Genomic DNA, 20,819 nt, shown 5'->3' on the forward strand with positions numbered 1-20,819 from the left:
TGAGCACCAATTCATTTTTATCCTTCTCAACATGAGCAGCTACTTAAACTTTTGCCTGAACAAGTGAACTTTCTACAGCATTGGCTGCTTCTATTACGTACAAACCCAAGAGCTCAATTAAAAAGAAAAAAACAAAAACCAACAAAAAACCACACCACACCTGTAAAACTCCTGGGTTTAGAACTTGTCCAAGGAAGTGGCTTCCTCTAGGCAAGTTAGTTCAACACACAATGCCTACTAGAGTTGTAAGTGGGGCAGTAATCGGGGCTGGGCATGGACAGGGCGTCAGCAATAAAGCAATCTGCCCTAAGTGATGAGAGTAAGTTTTTGAGTACATAGTTCATGCCAAAATGCCTTTGACCCTGAAAATTTAACATATTAACACACAGCTTTGAACAGGTGAGCCACAAGAGCACAGAGTGTTCAAGAGCCTCCTAAGCACCTCTACAATAGTTACAAGGAGACTAAACATCACTATAATTATGTTTCATTGTTTAATAAAAATAATTGCTTAATGTTCTAAAATCTACATGTATAGGGCAGTTTATCTGAAAAACTGGTGTCTCTCACAGTCAGGTTATGGCTTGTGTCTACTGGTACAAGACTCCTATTGTAAGGTATCTTGAACAGAGAGACTGCTCTGCTGTCTGCTACAGTCTGTATTCATGGGGTACAACACCCAGGGCTGGCATTGACTTGCACCTCAATGCATCAACATTATTAGATCTTCTTTTCATTCCCTAATTTTGCAAAACAGATTTCAATATAACAACGATCAGCATTCAAGAAGTAGGAAGAAGTACAACTAATAAGCTGAACTCCTTTCATAGAGCTGAATGTCTCCAGGGATGGGGCATCCACCAGCTCTCCAGGCAACCTGTTACAGTGTTTCATCACCCTCAAGGTAAAAAATGTCTTCCTCATGTCTGGCCTGAATCTCCCCCCTTAGCTTAAAACCATTACCCCTGCTAAAGAAGTTTGTCCTCATCTTTCTCACAGGCCCTTTCCTGGCTCCAGCTTCCCACATGCCATGGACAAGCGATATGGGAGGCTCCCCACAACTTCAGCCATACACCTTTCAGCCTTCCACCCAGGCACAGCTTACCCAAAGGTAAAGTCTATTATTCCACTTGTTCCTGATTCCAGACATGCTGAGAAGGAATAGGATAAACTCATGCAAACATAAGACTCCTGAAAAGAGGCATGTTGGAACAGACCACAGAAAGACATCTTTGACATCTGAATTGTAACTTCTTCAAGGCTTAGAAAGGCAAGTCTACCGTTACATTACAGAAAAATACAGTTATGTTTGAGAAACAGCATACATCTGTGAAACAGAATACATTTCAGTTTGCATCAAAACAGTACATTTTCATGTTAATACCACAGCATTTTCCCTTTTTTTTGTAGGAAAAAAATAAAGACATCTAGAAGCTAAAAAATTTACTTGAATGGAAAGTTATAAAGGTCACAAAAATATACCCCACAAAACCAGCTGAAGGGATAATAAGCTATTTTTCACTGGCAGATAAAATTAGCTAGGTATTCTCCTAATTTCATCAAAATCATTCAGTATAAAGTGGTATTCCATATGCAAAATTAAGCAAGTAGTTTATCAGCCCAGTCACCTTTCTCCCTATAAATTCCTCTTTTGAGGCATTTGTGATGTAATTTAAGTTTTATTCTCTAACCAGGTATCGCAACATGCTTATTCTACTTTAATTTTTCCTGGATATCTTGTACCATAAAATATATCCCAACAAACTCATCTGATCATTTACTTTGGTATTTTTTCCCCCTAACATCTATGGTTAATTTCTGTGTAACAGTTTGAGATTCTTCCTTTAAAATTGAAAGGGTGGTGATTTCTAGAAATGCCAGTATTTTTGTTATTTCGAAAATACAAAGGGGTGAAATGTAAGAAACTCAACAAACAACTGAACTGAAAGGCCTCCTGCTGCACTTCAGATGAGACTAAAAATAGGTGAGAAAGCTCAACATCAGAAGTTTTTTTTTTTTGCTCTTAACACAGAAAAAAATTGAAGGGGGAAGTCTGAAAAAATTTGAGACAAATATAATTTTCAAGGAACCATATTTGGGTCTGTTTTTTTCCCCCATGACATCATCTGTTTAACAGAGGTTTGTTTACTCAGTTTCAACTTCAGTGGGTGTCACTTCCTAACTTTTTCTTACACTAGCAAAAGTGCAACCAACGTACAAATTTCTAAAGAATACACATGAATGTTCCTCAAGACCAAAGAAGACGACCTATCCAATAGTGCTACTACTTACTTGCTCTTACCTTTCAGATTTTTTACTGCAGTGACACTTTTTAACAAGGGTCTGCAAACTGCTCAGGAAACCTGACAGTAAGATGGTTCATTAACCAAGAGTTTAAAAAATGGGAGACTGGGGCAAACCCACTTCAGGCTTGTAAGGAGGCCTAAGACCTTCTCCTGAAATAAGATGAGCAAATATTTTGCAAAGTCAAAACAGTAACCGAACTCTTTTCAGGAACCGGGCAAAAAAAGGAGTGACTGAATTCATGAATCCGTAAATGTACACAGCATGTGTACCCTAAGAAAGAAGACAACATCCCCAGGCTTTTGTGTAACTGCCACTCATGACAATTAACTAACTGCAGGTAGGAGCAGAGCCTTACTACCACCAGGTTAACCTAGAAGAAACTTGGGCTCCACTTCACAGTTCACACAAACAGGGAACCAGAAGAAAAGCCAGGCATATTCTTGCTCCCCTCAACATGCAGCAAATAGACTATTCTCCCTGCTTCCTAACAGTTTCCATTTTGGCATACATATGCAATAGCACATGTATGAACTGCACCAGTTTGTACAAAGTTCTTAAGGAGTAGCCTATTCAATTTCCCTACATTTATCAATCTGGACTGCCAGATACATAGAAATCCTTCAGAGAGCAACTTGGTATCACACACAGCAAACGAGCATGTTCTGGGCACTAAGATTATTGAATATGATTAAGTCTAGAACAACACAATGAGCTTATGTATTTGGAAACAGCCTACATGTGCACACTAAATCTGTGCATGTCAAAGCCTGCTACACATGTGCAGAAGGTTCCTCAGATTCCTAACCACTCTCTCCAACAGAGAATACCAGGTGAATCAGTTCCTTGATGTGTACATGCACCACTTCAGTGTAAGAGACCTCTTTTCCTTTTTAAACTGCAGGTGTTGTCAAATCCCATCAGACCAAATCACTTGCGTTATCTGATATTAATCCACGCTCTTGAAAAAAAATGTTGGGTGGGAGTGCAAAACAATGGGGAGGAAGGTAACCTGGCTTTCTAGAATAACACTTTTTTGTACCTATGGTCAAAACCAACAGGCAAACTACCAAAAAAGACCCAGCACTAAAAGCATCAAAGTATCATCAGATCAGGAGAGAAAATAAATTAATAACTAGAAACAACACGTGTTAGTATTTCACAGATTCATATCTTAAGCTTTCCAAATAGCTAAGAACTGCAATACACCTAAATGGCATACTGATTCTGTAATGATTATCAATGAAGTAACAGAGTCATTATATCTGTTGATACAAAGGCCAATTCACTACCTACAAGGGCAGTTTAATCTTTAACAAAATTGATAAAGCTACCTTCAGTATCTTGATTTAGGTGGCTTCTAAATCTACAGAATCCTCCTTGGGTATGCCATCATTTTTTTTTTCACTTGCATGCCTGTCTAGATTTCTGCAGAATATCAACAGCCCACACCTTATTTTGTATGTCACAACAAAGGTTTCTAAGATACCAAGGATGCCAGATTCTGTATTTGTGTGATGATGACTTTACATTAGGTTCTTTATTGTGCTGGTAAAAGAACAGTCTGTCCATTGATGGAACCAAAATAATTAATCTACACAAAAAGTTGGTTTTGTTTATTTGTTTTGTTTGGTTTTGTTGTTTTGTTTTTTACAGCACAGAAGAAATCTAGTCAGGCATTAACTGGTGAGGCTCTTTCCATCCCCCAGCCACCCCTGAAAAAGCAGATCCTCAAACTCCCTTAGAAATCCTTTATCAAGAGAATGCTTTCAGGAATAGCACCAACCCATGACAAAATACTACCAGAACAATATACTTCATTATAATAGAATGGCTAAGATAAAAAACTATTTTAGAAAGAATAAAACATCTGAAAATGTAATAATCACCCACCATTTTTATGATGCAATATCTATCAATGTTTGTAATTTAAAGGCACTAAAATAAGACTTTCACTTCTCTTTTTTCCACCAACAGAATTGTTACAGAAATACTCAGCATTTAATTTAAAATCTTAAGGGTTATTGAAAGCATGCAATCTTTAAATGAAAGCTGAAAAAAAAATAAGAATAGAGCATTCTCAACTTTAACAACCTCCACTAATATGAATAAAAGCCTGGGAACAAAAAGTATATGTATTCCAATAGCTGTAATTATGATGCTTCACCTATTGTACTTGAATGAAAGCAATAAGATACGAAAATAATTTTTATTTGCCATGACGCACAAAGCATTTTTTAAATCAAGTTATTTAAATCAACACTATCTTCAATTTATAATGAATGTATCATACTTGCATAACAGTTAACTTTTAAGGAAATAATTTAATCGGCTTACGTGAACTTGGAAACTCTGAGATAATAAAAAATATTCAAGTTGCAACTGGAGTTGTTTACATTTGTCAGTACAGATACAGCTTCTGGAGTGCTGCTCTGTAAGCTTTCAATGCACAGCCATGCAAATATTCCAGGTAAGACCCAGACAGACAGTATTACCCATAAAATCAGTTATTTTGCTTTTCCAAAGGAAAAAAAAAAAAAAACAAAAAACAAACAACACAACAATATAGACCCACCAAAAAACAGCCTAGAAGTTCACTTCAGAGGAAAACAACATTTATTTTTCATGTAATTTGCATATCCTGAAACCAGTTTGCAGAAAGAGACCCAATACTGAAGATACTCCATAGGTCTCATCTTCCAGAAGGGAACTTAATCACCAGGTTCTTCAGCTTCCTTTCCTCCTGCTCAGTTTCTTACAACCACACTTTCCTTGCCCACATGTGAGGTACCACAAATTCTTAAGTAACTGACATCATTTCCAAAGACAAATCACCTAGATGGCTGGACAACGCTGATTAAGAAGATACAGCACAGCCACACCAGCTTCATTTGAATGTGTGGGAAGAACCGACGTTGGTGCCAACACATTTATGTAATGTGGTCCCTGCAGATGTTCAACTGCTTTGAGCTGTCAACTGGCTTTGGAGATACGCATCACAAAGCAGACTGGTAATTTAAAGAACCCTCCAGGTGGTGTGTGGATTTTAACATGGCAAGACATCGAGAAACATGCTGGGATATCTACCTTATAGAACAGAAAGTTTTAAAAACCTCAATGACACATTCCGCCAGGGGCTAATTAGAATTAATTTGTACCCCGTGGCCTCAAGAGCTGCTATTAGAATACTTAAAACTCCCTAATCATCTTTAAGAAGGCATCCTTTTGCCGTAATTTTGTCAGTGGCTGCAGAACAATATAAAGCAGCAAACCTGAAAACTCTTAATTCTAAAACTTGTCCATCCATGCGTAACATTTTAAATGCCTTTATTTTTTGTTGAAGTGTGTGTCTGTGTGTGTGCACCTGACAGAGAGAGGATGAATGAATGTTAAAGTCTGTCCCTTTACCACTGGCAACAGCAACCAGAGGGCTGCACTTGGGCCACCTTTTGTACCCTTACAAAGAATCAAAGGACAAGACCAAAGCATGCATAGTTCCTAAATACCAATATATAGGAACACCTATCACAAATACTTGAAAAAATTCTACACAGGAACACCACTATCCCATCCCACCTCCCATTTTTTTTCCTTTTATAATAAATTACAGGCTCTGCTATGTATTTTACACATCTTTCCTCTGAGTTTCACACATTCAAACAGGTTTCTTCCTCCTTCACGTTACTGTTAAAATATTTTACCTCTGTGTATTTAACATCAAAAAGCACAGCTCACACTCCTAAACACTACATATTTGCTTGATGAATTCTAGTTAAAGCTGTGAGGTAAAAAAGCATTCTTCTTAAATGAGACAGTAGGAGATGCAAACTTCTACATGCTCCATTTTGTGAGTATGAAGGATCGCTTATTGAAGTTTTCACATTGTATGATAAAGAGTCAGCATTACCAATCACAGTTCTTACGCATCTCTCCACCAGCTAGCTTCATTCAAACACTGCTTGAGAACTTTAAATACAAGCAGTTTGGTGGAGCGTCAGTCTTGCCTTAGCAAAATGCCTATTAAAAACAATTAAACAGAATCATTTGATACATAAATACTTGAAATGTACTCATGAAAGTGAACATTCATGAAAGATAAATGTAGTTCCTTAGCAGGCCAACGGCATTTTTATATTCATGGAATACTAAAATAACACTTTATTTTAAAGCCCACCAACCAGAAACTCTTTCTCCAGTCTAAAGAGGCAGAAGTCATCCTGTTGGCATTTGTAGCAAAAAACATGCCCAGTTATCAGAATAACCCATGGCTGCTGCCTGAGGCTTGAATAAGTGTGGGAGATCTACAATAAAAAAGCTATCATGAAATACCTGTCCTTATCTCACACAGTAACTTTTCACAAATCAGCAGAAATGCATTATTTCATTTAGTGAAAAAAAAAAACAATATACTACTAGAAGAGTACACTGCAGTTAGAAGTGGAAGCAACACCAGCCTAACATCTACTACAGTATCTGTACCAATAATTCTGTATTACCGGCCCTGGGTCCCAGCTTGCATCATTGTACCCCAGAATATTCCTCTATGTCTTAATTCTCAACCCTTTTCTGCATCAAACATCAGTGTGAAAGATTACAGACTGATCCGACCCTTTTCCCCTAAGCACTAGTTCCTCTTTCCCTTGAAAGTACAGGAGTAGAACTATCATGTTCTATGGTAGATAGAAGAGCCTGTAAGACCTGGGAAGGGAATTCATAAAGGAGGAAAGCTTCCAAAAACAGTGGAAGGGATACACTTCTGTGTGTCTGCATAGCTGCAACAGGAACAGAGATACTGGAGGAGATGGACACTTCAGCAGCGCCTTTCCACCAGATCACACAGGACACAAGCAGTCGCTGTTGTTAGGGCAGAGATGACAAAGTCTCTTATCTCACCTACAGTCCTTGTATAATTCCTTAGCCCTAGAGCAGAGGTTAAACAGTGTTTTAATTCCTGATTTTATTGTAACATTATTTTTTGTAACAGTGCTGAGAGGGTTTTCTTCATTTTAAATTTCTAACACATTTTAGCCAAGCGTGTGTGCTAGCTACTTAAATCTAGTTCAAAACTGTAAACTGAAAAAAAAGTATTTAGGTAGGGTGAAACTCACATACTATTTAGATCTGCACGTTCTAAAACTAAATAACAATCACTTCACTAAATATCCATTTTAACTACATGAACACTTCATATGCCTTCAGAACTGCAAATCTCCTACCTTATTGAACCCAAACATTACATTGTGAATGCACCAATTATTCACTAATGTGTTTCTCTTTCTTGAACTAGAAAATGTTGGACCATGGGCTGATAAAACAGTAAAAACTTGCAGGATACCTGGGACTGAACATAAAAAAGAAGGTATTAAAAAAAGTACTGCAATGTTAGGATGTTAATTCCTTTGCCAGGTCAATTTGTTCATGGGATGAAACCTGACTTTGAATTATTTCTGTTTGTTATGGTTCTAATTAACCCACATTAGTAGCTTCCCTGTTAGTCCTCTTCCGATCACTAAATAGTGGACTAAGGACAAAAGTATATTTCACAGTCCCCCTTTATAAACTATTTCAGGCCTATACTCTCTGCTGGTTGACTTGGGTGGTCAGACGGCTTATCATAGTCAAAGGAAAATAGCATTTTGAAAAAAAAACCCTACAGAAACTATAAACTGTAACCATACTCTCCATCTGAACACTCAATAGAATCAGGCTCATTTCAAAAAGCAGGATTGCCTCTCTTTCCCTGTGTCCTTTCTTTCTCAAGTTAAATCACTTCAACTCTAACCAACAACTACTTCTCTTCCCCAATTTCTGAGCACTTTTACCAACCATGCTCCAAAAGACACTGTCACTCCACCATTATAGCAGAAGTTCTTACATCTCATATTGTATCCTGTACCCACCCATAGCAAGGGAGGGTTGCTGAGACTGCCCGTGAATTATGCACTAGGCACACCCCAAATGCACAGTTCCCTGTATCACAGAGCTGCACGGAGGCAGAAGATCTGCTGAAATTATGAGGCAAAGCAGCAGCACAGGGGGCCCAAACTATAAGTACAGATAATTATATCGTCTATGAGACAATATGACTGACCAAAAGGACATGAAGAGGTTCACATCCTTGTGAGGCCTCAGGAGAGGCTTAAAAGACCACAGCAATAAAAGAGTAAAAGCTGTCTCACTGCTCATGCAGTGCTGAAGGCAACTATATGGTTTCAACAAGGGTGAGAAAATTGATACAGAAACACTGAAGAAGCAATTGAGAAGCAAGCTCAATGTTGGAAACCGTAGCTCAGCAACTATTGCCTCAACAGAGGCCTCTCTGTATTGTGTAGGCGCTGCCATACTCTCTGTAGCACATTTTTTTCATCCCCTGCAGAGAATTAGTGGCACATCCCATAGCCAACAAAGAATATCACTTTATGAGGAGCAGGGATGAAAATATACACCATTACATGACAACACACACAAGCCCAGGTGTCCATGGAAACCCTAGAAGCCCACAGCTTTCTCCTCCTGACCAGAGTCGTTTCCTTCTTTTTCTCAAAGCAATGAAATCAGTGGAATTAATAAAAAGCAGAGATCCGCTGAAAACTTTATTACAATTTATTACAATAAATAATCCATATTTTTGCAATAGATCAATTTCCTTTATTTACCAAGCTCATTTTCATTGGCACTTTCAGGGTAAAGTGAAGTACTGGGCCCCATAAAGACACTTGAAACTTTCATAGAGGGTTTAAAGAGGCTGTATCTGGGCCTGGGCCACCATGTCAGAATGTGAAGAAAGCAATTCCACAAACCAGGCAGCAGAGGTGAGAAAATACAACAGATGAACGAGATAGGGATCAATGAATGCATTCAACAAAACCATATTGCTTTCAAAACAATCTCGCAAAACGCAGCAGTAGTATTCTGCCATCAAGCACTTAAGACAAATTACCTGGTCTTCACTTTCTGTGAAGGGGGACAAACCCCAGAAGACACTGGTGGCACAACTCTCACACACTGCATTTAGTCAATCCTCATTCTTTGCTCTCACAGATATTACAGAAGAAACTTCAGGTGAGACCTTTACACACCATCTTCTACAGCAAACATGAGTAGCTACTAAGAAAGGATGCCCACACACATCACTTTTTCCATCCTCAAGTTTTATTTGATCTGCAAAACAATCACCTACTGCTTATCAATTCTCACAAATGCCAGCATGCATGAAATGGAAGCCAATACACTTACATTTGCTGGATCATGATAGAAGAGAAGAAGCTGAGGCAGTATCTGCCGTACAGCCTATCTTATCTCCTGTATGTTGACAGTTCCTACAAACATTCTCATGGTGGCTGCACTGGGCAGACCAGCACGTGGCATCCGAACTCCCTCAAGGCACTTCTAGGACAAGGGTTGGGTTCCACACAGGCCACTAATGAACCCACCCACAAATGCCTCCACAGAACTGGATGCACTTCAGGCTGGGATTCAAAATAATTCTGCCACTCAACATAATCAGCATACTGTGTGCTCTACTAAATTCAGCAGAAATGGATGGCTCAACAACTGTGCACACATGTACTCAGTCAATCCAAATTTGTTTGACTTGGCAACTCAGTAACACAGAGAACAGCTATTACAGTATGACTGTCCTGGGCCTAAGACAGGATTCAGGGCAAGCTCTATAAAGTTTGAAGGAGATACCAAATATCTAGAAATCTGCAGAAAGGGAAAGAAAAAAAAAAAAAAATACTAAAAAGAACAATTCCAGCAATTACCTGACTTCATCCTGAAGCACGTACAACAGTATAAAACCAATGAGTCTTCACCATTCATTCTGACCAAGTGCTTCTAAACTTACTGTAAATGATAAGCACTAGCAATGTAATAAGTATAATCTTCTTACTTAGAAAGAAGAAGTGAAAGCAACAAATCTTCCAGAAATCGATACATTTAGGATATGATTTTGCCCTGTGACTTGCTGGACACAGGACATGGTAGCAAACAGTACAATGGAACTGTTTTTTTTTTCTCTTTTCTGAATCTATGCAGCACCCACCATATTCTTATTCAGTTACCACATTTTTATAACGTATCTACATATTTATTTTCATATACATATATATATATACACACACACCCACATACATACACACACGAGCAAGCCTTTTAAGTATTCTAAGCAATTCTCCAAGAACAAAAGAGAGGACTGACCCTCAGATTCTAACACATTTCTTTTATAAACTCTAACATAGCTACTTTCAGTGAAAAATGAAGGGAAGATGTTTTCAGTTTCACATGAAAACTTTTCACTTGTACATTATTTCTAAATGTACTATTCACACATGAGAAAAACAAACCCAAAATTTCATATTTTGAAGAAATCTATTAACCTCACTTTCCAAATCAGATGTTTTATGGTTAACAGGAAGAGGAAAAAATAGAGATTCTTTTGACTTCATGTACTTTATCAAGCATTTGTTCAAAGGTTCAAAACAGCCCTTTTCAAATGTTCTTTTTACCAAGTCACATCTATCCAATAGCTGAAAAACACAGAAGCATGGACTCACCTAACAAAAATGAAATAACAGACTCTGAAGTTACGTGAATACTAATGTATGAGACACAGGGTGCGCAATGCTTTTTCAAGAATACAGTGCATTAGTTAATTTGAATACCACCAGGGAATTATTCAGCCCACTCTTGTTTGGGGAGAAAGTGAAACAATTCCACAGAATTGTCAGCTGTCCTGGACATTCCTCCAACTGCAGCAGAGGAAACAACTGGAGTCAGTGGTGCCACACACCATGCTGACTCTGACCACATGTCCCTGCTGCTGCCCTTGCACCAAGACTCATAGGGTCCTGCAAAAAGCCGGGAACCAAATCAGCAGAAAATTGCTGCCACAAAAAGGAAAGGGCTTTCTGCTGCTGTAACTCGGTGAACCAGCTTTCTGCAGGGTCAGAGCACAAAAGAAGATAACGCAGCTAAAGGCAGGTCCTGTGCAAGCATTCCTGCTTGCATTTAACACCAAAAGCACCTTGGAATCATGACTGCAGACATTAAATAAAATTCCTCTCTGAAAAAAAGAATAATTTCTGTTTAAAATAATGTTAGTAGTAAAAACTATGGCTCCAGTCAACAATAATCATCAACTATCATGCCTCCCCCAGCACTAAGCACAGCAGTGTCAAACAAGGTAGAATTAAAGAAATTGCTCTCCTATTTTTCACAACACAGTAAATGCAAACCCCATTGTACTTAACTTTAGCAAACTTAAATTGAGGAGTGTCAGAAACAAAAACCTTCTGAAACGTGTATTGTTACATTAAGAAACAAGCTTAATACGTATGCTTTAGCTTATTGGTCTTTGCCTCCTCCTACCCCAACCAGATCTTCGGTCACATTCAGCCTAAGAGAAGAACCTGACTGCCTGGCTCCCAAATTGGTTTCAATACCACCAGATTTTTTTTAAATATATAGCCTCTTTCCTGTGTTCTCATGTGAATACCACAGTATTAATGATAAACCAAAAAAAGTCTTAAACTTCATTAGTCATAATAATCTTTCCTACTTAGTAAACCAATCAGGAATAATAACTTCTCGACTAATCCTTTCAAATCATCTTTCCCGAAAAGCTCGTGAAAATGGATTAGCCTTTTAGTGCACAGCAGATTATTTCACTTACATTCTATTGTATCAAAAGGTGGTAGGCGAAGAATGTTAACCAATGAGCCTCTTATTAATGCACAAAACATCCTTTCAGGCCTCAGCTCAAGCTGGAAGGCACTGGCAAAAATAATGCTACAATATGACATGAAAAACACCAAAGCAACCATAGCTTCAACCATTCAGCACTCCTAGGGAGATGAGGCCTTTCCCCTCTTTAAAAAAAAAACCTAGAACTCAGTAGGGATCACCAAGTACAAGCCAAACGCATTCCCTGCAAGCAAAACTTAAACATAGCAAATTACAGGTACTAAATTCCTTAACTTCTAGCCTTCATTTATGGCAGGTTGCAAAATTCCCACTATAATCTCAAGTGAAAAAGATATAAGCAGGTGACTATATTCAGAAGAAAAACAAGATCCTTTTTGAAAGGAAGAGGAAAGTAATTGGGACTTTATTTTTTAAGTATTTAGGATATGATTAAAAAGGCAAAAAGCTCAAGTTTATTTTGGTTTTGTTTTGGCTGAGGTTTGGGGGGGCTTGTTTGTTTTAATTCAGGCAATTGATAAAATTACCACTTCCCCTCACAATTTTGGGGTTAAATACTAGATGTTTAGCTGGACAAAATATAATCACTTTATTTCGTCTAAATGAAAACAAGCTAGGAAAAGCTGATTAAATATATGAAGTCCAGTGAAAAGTGAAGAAATTCCTATTGTCACCATGCTAAAAGAAATACAGCTCAGACTTTACAACAGAAGAAAGAACAAAACTCCATAAATTTACTCTCTAGATCTCTCAAAATAAGAGCAAAGAAGACTCCACTTCCATGCATAGACACTTTATATTCACTAGTCTCCCACCATATTTGCAGCTGTAAAAAAAAAAGCATGGATTTTTCTTTGCTTCATACCAGAAACGAGTCAATTATTGCAGTTGCTGAAATCTGAAGTCTAAAATTCCACAGATAATAATCAAGAAAATTTAAATACTCCAGACTTTTCAAAAACTTGTTGCAGGCCTTTACCATTTCAGAAGAGAAACTAAGGCAGGGCACTGCTGACAGGACCACACTGTCACACGTACCAGCTTCAGATTACTGTTGCACAGGAACTTTACTGAAAAGTTTAAAAAAAAAAAAAACAACAAAAAACAGAAGTGTTAGTTTATGCCTGACTAAATACAATACCTCCTAAGCAGGTCATCAACTGCAACATCAATATATGGATTGTATTAGCTACAAACAAAGCCAGAAATAACACAGGCCAGTGTCACTCCTGCCATGATAGCTACGGTCCTTCCACTACCAGACCATACTATACAAAATGCTCTGTTTTTAATAAGAGTTAACTTTTTCTCATCTAGATAACTGAGTCCCTCAGGAAATCACTTGCAATCCAACACTGTACCTCAATTTCTAAGACAACTAAAAGCCACCACATTAGACAGAGTCTGTGCACAAAGATGTTAAACCTTTCTTGTACCAAGGCTGATCCACCTACTAAAGTCTCAAGCTTCCCATTATTTACTGTACTTTCTTCCTGTGTTTCCATCTTCCCTTGTGACAGAATTGACCCCTTACCCCAAAGTGGGCAACAGGTTGTATTTCACAAGTAACAAAAATCCAATTTTACTAGCCAGAGTAGCCTCCAGCTATGTATGCTATGGAAAAAAAAATATTGGGAGAGGAAACAGCCTACTTCTCTCCACCTGTCTCATCTGACAGCAAGGAGTGGGAGAAACAGTAAAATCTTCTGCTAATACAGAGCCACCCTCATTATTCTTATTGCAGCATGCTCTTTCTGATGCTCATGCAGGCAAAGGAGGGCCTGCTGCAAATTCTGGCTCCTTCACACGTTCAGCTACCAGCTAAAAAAGAATTTGCCCTCTACCTCTGCAATGAAAAGCAGACTCCAGAAATCACTTCCATTATAATTATTGTGGGAGTGTGGTCAGGAAGATAATATATCAGATTGCTGTATCACAGATGTACAAAGCAGGGGAAAGTGAGAGGAAAACAGGAGTTAGACCGCTGTAACAGAAATAAATTCTCAAGTTATGCAAGGGAGGAGGGCAGGGAAGGTGAGATAACAGCCACAAATTTATTTCAGAGCAGAAAGAAAACAAAATATTTGGCTATGAATTCCTTACAATACACCTAGGATGCAATCACACAAATAAACAAGTCCCCAACTAACCTTTAAATCCAGAACTGCATTTTTATAATAAAATATTTTGTCTTTGGCAGACTGCCTCGCTGGATTACACGGGGTGCTTATTTACACTGCAGTTACTTGTTAATGACACAATTGGAACAAACTGATGAAAACTTCACATCTAATGAAACACACAAAGTCTTCCAAGTTTTCCCGTGATGGTTTCTGTGTGTAACACTGAACTGGAATTTGAGAGGTCTATGTTCAATTCGTGGTCCCTATGTGCATGTGTATGCACAAACCAAGCATTGGTATTTGCTTATACAAAAGAATTTTCTCAAGTAGAATTGAACATTTCATTTAGCTGTGAATGCACACAAAGGACTATTTGCTCTAAAAGCATTATTTATATGATTTCTGAGATCAAACTCTTCAAGTTTTTAGCATACCCATCCTCAGTCCTTAATTTACAAAGAAGGTAATTATAGCTAAAAGAATACACCGCATTCCTTTAATTGTATCATGAGATAGATGAACTTGTATCTTAGACATCCAACAGTACAAATTCACATGTGGAAAGTCTTGATGTGTGTGTGTGTTTTAAAGATTTACACAGTAAAGCACAACCATGTTGATTTTGTTTCACACTTCTGGGGAAATAAAAAAAAAATAATCTAATTTGAGCTGCAAAGTTACTCACTATTTCCATGCAGATCAGTTGAATTTTTAAGAAAGGCAAACAAAACAGGTTTGGTCTGATCCAAAAGGTGTTTCTCATATGTGAGCCATAACCTGGCAGGACCTGGAGACACATTCATGAATTCAATATCCTCTACGCTAGAAAATGACTGAGTATGTTCAGAAACCTACAATTTTAACAGAAAACAAGCCGAAACTTGTAGATACTGAGTGATTAGGGAAACACAAGAAAACAATAAGCCAATGGTTATTGACATGACAGAGAACTGTTCTAACAAATCACCATTCTAACTATTTCTGGGGCTCTTCCCCGTAGGCTTTGCAGAAAATAAAAGAACTGAAGAAATAACAATTCAGCTGCAGATGTCCTCAACATTACTTTCCATGTGCCAAAACAGCAGAACAGAAATGTCAAAAAAACTACATTATTTTTATCGTAAATTCATCATATAATCATTCAAATTATTATAAGTTAATTTTATCATAAATTCATCATTTTTATCATAAACTCTTCACAGAAGGGGTTGTCAAGCATTGGAACAGGCTGCCCAGGGAAGCTGTTGAGTCACCATCCCTGGAGGTGTTTAAAAGGCATTTAGACAAGGTTCTTCGGGACATGGTTTAGTGCTAGAGTCAGATTATGGTTGGACTTGATGATCCTGAGAGTCTCTTCAACCAAAATGATTCTATACTTTACCTTATAATTGAGCATATTACCATATTGACTCAGAATTAACCCAATTTGGATACCATCACTTCTCTCAAGTGACTTTAAAAAAAAAACACCCTGACTTAGCAAATACAGGGTTCTTTTAAAGAAAAGCTGCTGAAACAGACATGTCATACAAAACACTTCTAACTCCAATAACCTGTATTTGCATTACATTACTACATTATTAGTTCATATAGGATATTGAATATTCATATACAAATGCCGACTTGTAAAATTGTTTTTGGTTAAAATTCAATATTGCACAATTTAAGGGGCACATAGCTACAGTTTCTCTTTTCAAACCAATTTCTCTTTAAAGATAGCATCAGAAAATTGAGGTTAATACAATACAAAGCACAAAACATACTATTACACAATCTGGACATAGAAGAATTGACTTCTGGTGATTTAGGACAATCTAGTTAATGGAGACTTTAAACTACTATTCTGCTTACATCTTACACAGTCAATTATAAGCCATGAAATAAGCTGCTATGACCTTCTGCAGAATGAAAGTACCAATGCTGCTTTACACCACAACACATGAAAAAAGTTAATTGGTCATAAAACTCAGAGAGCATTTTAAAAATGAACTGCTACATAAAATTACTGTAGTTCATGAAATCCCCAAACAGAACTTGTCTGTGCTGTGCGCAGAGTCAGAGTCAGTCTCTGCCTCTCATATGAATAGATGCAATCTCAGCAACCAGACACAATAAATACAAGATGAAGGGAATGGCAAGCATAGCAGCAACACAGAGAATTAATTCCAGAGGCTAGGAATCACATCATGAAAATTACTTCATTATTTTAACTTGTTAATTATTCATGCAGCAGAGATACAGGAAATAGCAGAAGAAAGCTAAGAAGAGCAAACAACTGAGAAACACTGATGGAGAGGATTAGAGAGGTATAGAAGGAAAGATATGAAAAATAGCACATAAGAAAAGAAGGGGAGTTGGGGTAAGGTTCCACATTCAATAGCAGGGCCAGCCTAAGGCATTCCTTCTGTCTCCCCACTGCTCATTACCCCTGCTCTAGCACTGCAGCATGCTGCTTCCTCCTTACTAACAGGCACAATAATTTGTGAAACTGCCCTGTGAATCAGCCAGGGCTGAAAAATAACCTGATCAAAAAAAAAAGTTGACATAAGAGAAAAAACACAGGAGCAGAAATTAGCAGCTGTAAGGGAAAATAGGTCATGCAAACACTTACCAGCAAAAAGGTGCAACTGTGGGATTAAAGACCAATGCCTACGTTCAGACTGTGCAAATACACCTCTCAACTATGTCTTGTAACTCGTAATGCTACAAGGACTGCAAAACATGTTTGGATCACATCAGCTGATGAACACTGAAAAGAGGACATACACAGCAAAAGGTGGCCAAAGCACATGGTTGATGTTGGGGAAGCATGTACCTTTCACTGAAGTGCTATACGCTTCCAGCTGTTCTTAGTGACTTTTTTCCCCACTGCATCCTCCTCAAATCAAACCTAGGATTTCATGTGCAGGATCTACAGTCTACTGTTCAGGTGTATATAACATGGAGAGTCACAAAGCATGATGCTCTGCTGCTTAAATGTGTGAAATGGAGATGCAATAAAGAGGGATCATGAACTAGATTATCAAATACCAGGTAGCAGTACATGGTACTACCTGGTACACAGTAATACTTGGTACTTCAGGTGGCGTCTTAGAGCCTATATTTCTGACATTCAAATGGAGTATTCTATTATTTGCTCCATTCTCTCTTCATGCAGTTTCATTCTTAGGAGATATCTTTCTTTTCCATCATCTATTTCAAACATTTAAGGACAGAAAGGCCAAAACTAGGTCTTTCCTTCTATTCAGACTCTGCTACTAGATATGACATAATACTAGATATTATATATTATTATATTATTGTATTATATATTATACTAGATACTGTATAATAGTACTGATGCCATTTTTGGAGGCACTGAAGTGAGTGCAGAACCAGTTACAAGGTAGAAGGACAGAAATTAGTCAAAAATAGCAGGTTAGGTCGAAGTTTTCGTACTGATTCTGATATGTTTATGTCAATTCAACTTGGGGGGTCGTGTAACGCAGGACACAATCTAAAAGCACTCACAGCTACACTTTTAAAGTAATTTTCATTATAAACTCTTATTAATTTAAAATAAATAATCAGACTAGAAATTTTCATATTACATACGTACATACAGTTTTAGAAATCCTTTTTTCTACTATTATCAGCAAGTTAAAAACAAGATGAGACAAAGAATCCAAAGTTGTCCTCTGAAAGCTCCGCTTTAATTTTAAAAGCATTATTTTGTAACATTTGGAATGAATAGCCTAAACATACAATCGAAGGTACTACTTAACATCCACTTGATCTCATAGGGAACCTAAATTCAACCTCACCAGAGTGAAATGTCCTAGTCATTTCAACAGTTACCCATTAAAGTGCCCTTAAAAACAGCTTTTAACACTAGCATTTATTTCATGTTCGAAGACAATTATTAACTCTAACGATTGTATAAACCCACACAATAGCAGCTTTTCACTTGACTGGACTTGAACAATAAATATCACAAATAACCTCCAGGTAACAGATGTCACTTTTACTATTTCTGCTTTTAATACTTTGAAATTCAATAAGACTATAGGGAAATAATTCATACATAAAAGAAAACCTCAAACAGAAAAAGAATAAGCTTTTCTCTACATTTACTGTGGCTATTAACAGGTGTAAACCACCACAATGAAGATCTAAAAATCAGTATTAGGAAAGAACTCTCTTATGGTAAGAAAAGTTAAGCACTATTAACTGTTAAGTTGCCTAGCGAGATTGCCTAATTTCTATTATTAGAGGTTTCTATGGGTTTCAAAAACCTAATGGTACCATCCTTTCATGTAAATAAATTCTGACATAAATAAATTCTGTAAATAAATTCTGAAATAAGTTCACTAAGTCAATTTTATTCAAATAGATGGCAGATAGCTACCCAGTTTCCTCCTTCTGTTAGTTTTCTGCTGTTTTAGTGAACTGAATCAGCAAACACCTGACAAGCAGAGATGGCACAAAGGAAATAGAATAATACATGTCCAATGTCAGGACTTTAACCTTCAGCAATAATGAGTTATGTCAGCTCACCGCATCTCATAAGACCGTATCTTAAAAAACAGATTAAGCAAACAGATTAGACAAACATCTGCTAATAATACTGTAAGTACAATTTATCCTTCCTCAGGCTGAGAGGAGCACACCAGAATTTTTGAGGTCATTTCCAGCACCACCTTATCTAAGCTTTAAAAAAGCAACACACAGCCCATTTTGAATGCATCTAGTGAAACTTTAACAAAATATCAAATTGAAACTTCACTAAATGTATTAAAACACATAAATATCTGCCTTCTTAGCACTGTCACAATTAAATGCTATGTCTAATGTAGCATGCATTTGTCTCACCTGTGTTTCCTGTGTAAAATACCTCCTTGCTGAATGGATAAGCCTGAAATGTCTTATGCCTAAATCACTTCACTTTTAATCTGTAAGTGGGAATCCATTTTTCAAGACCTTACTTTTTTAATAAAAATCTGTCAGATGTGTATTAACTGTAAAATGCTGGCTGCACGTACCTGCTTCTTGGTTTTTCTAATACACATCTCCAGGGTTACTATTGCTCAAATCTAGCCTGAGCAGAAGACTGAAAAAAACAGACTGGCAAGGGCTCAGACCTCTTTGAACAGCAATGGAACTGCAGTACTAGGAGCCTTCCAGGAGATTTGCAAGTTGAAGTTAAGTTCAGAAGTTACACATAATCATTAATCTCACTGGTGAAGCTTCTTAGTCTGTCATTTACACCAGCCTGTGATTGCAAGTCTGGCAGACATTCACATTGTATTACCTGGAGGAGACTGCAGGGAAAGGAAAAAAAAAAAAAGGAAACAAAACACAGCTGTACTCTAATCAGCTGGCCAATATTAGTGAAGACTTCCTCATGTAAATATCCTAATTCCCTCTTGTTTAAGCATAAACTTCTTTCTCTGGCTCACTTGATGGAAATACTACTTGGTCAAGCATACATATAGTTTTCACTTTTCTGTAAGGTATTAAGCACCTCTCCTTGTAACTCACTCTAATATACCTGCAGCATATTGGTCAGAAAACAAGGAATCCATTGAGAAGCTTAAAAGCTGGGGAAAAAATAAATAATAAAAAGAAAAAAATTAAATGTCAGTAACTTATTTAATTTGATAGGCTTGTACACACTTTATGCATCACCTGCTCTGGAGACCACATAGAAAAGCAATAAATACAATTTATCACCTTTCCCATCTTGCCTATTCCTTTTCCCAAAAGACCATGAATGCTTCAAACAAGAGAGACTCTTATTCATTCGCATAGGACAAAGCGTGCTAAATTAGATTCGATTTTCAAGATGACTTTTACATACGGAAAATTCACCATCCCCGAGCAGAACTCAGATCACGCACTACAAATGGAAAATATCTGAACACAGTTGCTAGTGAAAAACTAACTGGTCACAAAAATAAGGTTTTTGTCAATTATTACATTCATACTCAGGGAAAGGAGAGTTGTCAGCACATGTTAATCTTTATATGCTTACTAATAATTATTTCCATATGTATTCAAATTCTTGGTCATTGAAACAATATTTTGTTGATTCTTCCTTCCCAAATTTACACATGCCTAAAGCGCTCACACATACAAAGCTTCATTGCTATCAAACCAGGGACAAACAAAGCCAAAAGAAACTAGCACCTCTATATTTTCTGTATACGCGCATATGAAGCAGAGCAAGTAACAAAAAAAGCAGAATAAGATTATAAGATACCTCAAAAATGTCAACAACATAAAATTAGTATTACACACATAAAGAGCAAAGACAACATCTTCTGCGAGGACAACACAATTCAGAGCACTGAACCAGACCTTTCAATCTAGACATTATAGGAAATTCCTAGAAGACCAAACCAGCTGACTTCCCACCATAATCCCAAATTTTCTCCACGGAATTCCACCACAATATAATTGTATCACTGTTTGCTGGGAAACCATACTAACATATATTCAGAAATTTAGGGTAGTGTTTACAAGAAAAACATTCCTTTTGTCCTGAGAGTTATAATGACCCTTTTTATAGTATTTTCAACACGATGAGATGAAACAAAATACAGTATAGTTCATTTTGTTTCTGATGTAATGTGGGCAAGGAACAATACTGTGGAAATAAAAAAGCCAAGGATCTTTGTCTCTTTCTAGACACACTGCCAAGTCTTA

The 20,819-nt window shown here is 37.3% G+C and overlaps 1 protein-coding gene across 5 annotated transcripts in view; it reads right to left on the reverse strand.

Moving 5' to 3' along the window:
* The window catches only part of PDE7A (phosphodiesterase 7A), an 82,465-nt gene that overhangs the window by 59,927 nt on the left and 1,719 nt on the right, over positions 1–20,819 (reverse strand). The window lies entirely within an intron of this gene.

This window comes from Columba livia, chromosome 2, assembly GCF_036013475.1.
Source record: "Columba livia isolate bColLiv1 breed racing homer chromosome 2, bColLiv1.pat.W.v2, whole genome shotgun sequence".
Taxonomy (NCBI): domain Eukaryota; kingdom Metazoa; phylum Chordata; class Aves; order Columbiformes; family Columbidae; genus Columba; species Columba livia.